This window comes from Perognathus longimembris, chromosome 9 (genome assembly GCF_023159225.1).
Source record: "Perognathus longimembris pacificus isolate PPM17 chromosome 9, ASM2315922v1, whole genome shotgun sequence".
Lineage (NCBI taxonomy): Eukaryota > Metazoa > Chordata > Mammalia > Rodentia > Heteromyidae > Perognathus > Perognathus longimembris.
The window spans coordinates 30,010,050-30,014,064 of NC_063169.1; the positions used below are offsets into that span (position 1 = coordinate 30,010,050).

General features: G+C 43.4%; 1 pseudogene; it reads right to left on the reverse strand.

Annotated features, from left to right (window-relative positions):
- Window positions 1-2,582: 2,582 nt before the first annotated feature.
- On the reverse strand, window positions 2,583-3,264 carry LOC125357562 (annotated as a pseudogene).
- Window positions 3,265-4,015: the final 751 nt, after the last annotated feature.

Sequence of the window (4,015 nt, forward strand, 5' to 3'; positions counted from 1 at the left end):
ACTTCTGACTGTTCTTTCCTGATGATTTCCATGTCATCTCTTAGTTCCTGCATGGACTTCTTTACTTCATTAACTTCATTAATTTGGTTTTGAGTGCTGTCTCTCAAATCTTTTAGCTGGGTAGCTATCTTTTCATTTGAGTCTTGAATTTCATTTATCTTTCTATTTGTCAAGGCCATGAAGTGGTCTATTACTTTATGGAAGGATTGCTGTATTGATTCAAGCTTTTTATTCATCATGTTTATCAGTAGACTTTGTAGAGCATTTTGAGGGTTCTCTTCTATGTCTTTGATTGACTGCTCTGCTTCCTGCTTGTTTAGAGTGGGAGATAAGACTCCATTGTTTTCCATCTTTCTTGTGTGTTTCTTTTGCCCATTTGGATTGGGAATGCCAATCTACAAGCACCTCTGAGCACCATTTAAGACCCAAAGCAGACCTTATGAAGCACTGTTGTGTAAATATTAGTTTACAATTTTATACATATACCTTGTATACCTGTATATAAAATTAGATTTGGTGTTCCCAAAGAATAAAATTTCAATATAACAACTGATCCTGAGCCCTCTATTCAGTAGTTACTCATTTACTGTTACAACCATATGAGTAATTCTTGTTGTTATATTAAGTTCTTTTAGGACTGGCTTTCTCTATGAACCCCTTTGATTCACTCGTATTAAGCAGGGATACCCTCTATCCAATAACCAGGAGTCAATGGAATCTGGAGGTCCTGGAAGTAAGTCTGGAGGGTAAGTTAGAGGTAGTAAAGAGAATAGAGTAAAATGTTTGGGGGTGGTGATGGTTTTGATTTAGTTTCGGTGACATGGAAATGTGGAGAAGACATGTGTAGAATCAGTAGAAAGAATAAGGTTAAAATGGCGAGTTAGCAGAAAAGAATGGAGGTGTTATTCATAGGAAAATAATTTTTTTTAGGAAAATAATTTTTAAAGAAAGAGAGAAATAAAGAAAAAATACTGGAAGACAGATGCACAAAACAGAGAAAAATTATTTAAACTAATTAAAAAGGAAAAAGATCCCAGAAAAACTAACAACCAAAAAAAAAAAAAAAAGAGAGAAACTTGATAAAACAAACAGGTATAAATGGAAAATAAAAAAACCAAAGACATTTCAGAAGTGAAAAAATAAATTTTTCTTTTTCAAAAAAGGCTTGAAAAATGTTGTAGAAGAAAAAAAAAGGAGTCTTTCTAGTTTGAGTGGTCTTTCTACAGTCTCTGGTTTCCTTGCTGTGTTTTGCAGTTTATTTTGTTGCTTGGCTGGTTTGACTTGCTTTCAGTTAGCAGGGGGTGGATCTGTTTTGACCCTCTTCTCCTGTTGCTGCAATCCTGCGTGTCTGCACAGCATGCAGGTAGGCCTTGGGCATCCACTGTAGATGGGGATGTGAACAGTCTTGGGAACCGTGGCTCCTCTGTCTGCTGTGGGGCGGTTTCCTTTAATACCTGGCTTTGAATAGGCTGTGGACTCAGCAGGGCGGGGCGCCTCTGGCCTGGTTTACCCAGCTGAGAGTTGCTTGCCTGGGGGAGGTTCCTCCTTCCTGGGAGGGGGCAGCCTCCTGGGCAGAAGTGGCTATGGAATTCAGCTCCCTTTTGGGCTGGGAATTGGGCTTCCTCAGTGACGGGACAGTTTATCTGTCTCAGGAACTGTTTGTTCCCCAATCTGGTGTTTCTGTGCCGCCGGTAGCTGCTTGGTGCTTTCGCTTTAAATTTAGAAATTCTAGCAGGCAGGGTGGGGCACCTCTGGCTAAGCCGTGGCCCAGGACGAGCCTCCTGCTTGGGCAGGGGGCTTTGTCCTGGGTGGAGCTGCCCCTCACTGATTGGTCCCTCTTGCTCTTTTCAAAGATGGCTCCTTTGTCCTCGCTTTCCCCAGGCCCGCTTCAGTTCCAGTCTGGTGTGACCTTATGCCAGTTTCAAAGATGGTGCTTTGCTCTGGTGGTGGGAAAAGGGCTACCTCCCAGAAGCTGACCTGTGGGCGGGAGTGAGAATGTCTTTTGTGGGGTATTCACGGTTTCTCTGCGATTTCAGCCCATCCCTGCTCAGCCTGCAATCCGCGTGTGTCTACTGCCGTCTGGAGGATTTCTCCCTAGTCTATGCTGTGTGCTTTAGCCGTGCGGAGTGCGGGTTGCTGTGCCGGGCGCTGTGCCAGTGCCGGCACTGGTGTGGCGGCAGGACGCCTCCTGGAGCTCAAATCTGTGTTTTCAGACCAGCAAAGTCAATTTTTCCTACCTGGCCAGAATCCCTGTACTGTTATAATTTACTTTGGCTGTCTTTCTAGGAGTAAAAGTTTCTATAGGGTGGGAAAACTGCGATGTCAGAGGGAGCTCAGCTAGCGCTCTGCTGTTCCTCTGCCATCTTCCTGAAGTCCTGTCCACTTGTATTAACTTCTGTTTTCTCCAAAAGCTATAGAAAGAATAGTGAACTGCATCCCACATCAAAGAAAAATATGTTCATTGACAGCTGTTACAGCTGTAAGTATCTTTAGCTAAAGACATAGCTGTAAGTGTCTATGAAATCTTTACTCAGAAAAAGACTTTGAGTGAAGCTTCTATTTGAATGACCAACTGGAGGTGCTCAATTTTCAAGGCTCATTCCCATTCCTCGAAAAGTGCTGACATCCTAGGCCCACACAGTGTCTGTCCCCTCTCCAGTGATATAGTCCGGTGTCCAGTGAGGAAACGGGAACCAGCAAGCAATGACTTGTGCATCTTCCTCAAGTTCAAGTTCAAGTTTTTCTCCAACTGCAGCATCATCTGGGGCATGCCCAAAATAACCACGTTTGAGTACTGTGAAAAGGTAACCTTCCACAAGTCTGAAATATAAAACTTGGCAGATCCATGCACACCTTCTCGCCAGGCTCGGTATCTGGAGTACCAAACTAACCAGGAATTTAATTAATAACCAATAGCTGTGAAGAAGCTTTCCATTGCTGCCACTATCACAATGCCATCGCCACTGCCGATGTCTACCCGGGAGCCTCTTCTGTGTCCCAGCATCCTCACAACATTCTCAATTTTCTTCGATGTTGCAGGTACAAAAGGCAAGCAAACTTTTCGGAGGGTGTGTGTGTGATAAATGGTGTACCTCCAGCATACACAGCCACTAGAGTGCCACCAACAATCCCAGTAAATAAAACACCCCACTTGCTTCTCTTCAAACTGTAGCCTTCCACTTCCAGACTAGTAGGAGGAAGTCTCGGTAGCCCTTCTTCTTGGGGCATTTCTGGGGTAGCTTTACCTCCTCCTCCTTGTTCCATCGCAAGAGTTCTACTTATTCTTTGTGTAATGACACTGATCATGTACATGCATGGCAAATAATATGTGCTGAATGAATGTTTTAATAACACAAACATTTAACTTTTGCTCATTTTTGCTTTTTCAGTTGTTGGTAATGTACTTTGTTTATATTTTTGCTTTTGTATTTGTACTGGGGCTTGAACTGAGTTCTCACATTCTTTAAAATTTTTTTATATTTTGTTGTTTATGGGGCTTGAACTCAGGGCCTGAGTGCTGTCCCTGAGCTCTTTTGCTCAAGGATAGGACTCTAACACTGAGCAACAGCTCCATTTCTGGTCCTTTTATTTTCTGGTGGTTAATTGGAGATAAAAGTCTCTAGGCTGGGGCTGGGAATATGGTAGAGTGTTAGAGTGCTTGCCTTGCATGCATGAAGCCCTGGGTTCAATTCCTCAGCACCACATAAACAGAAAGATGAAGTGGCGCTGAGGCTCAAGTGGCAGAGTGCTAGCCTTGAGCAAAAAGAAGCCAGGGACAGTGCTCAGGCCTTGAGTCCAAGCCCCAGGACTGGTAAAAATTAAAACAAAACAAAACAAAACAAAAAAGTCTCTAGGCTGGCTTTGAGCCGCAATTCTTAGACCTCAGCCTCCTAAGTAGCTAGGAATATAGGCATGAGCTACCAGTGTCCTGAAGGTCCTCACATTCTTGCTTGGCTTTTTCACCCAAGGCTACAATTCTACCACTTGAGCCACATCCCACTTCTGTCTTTTTGGT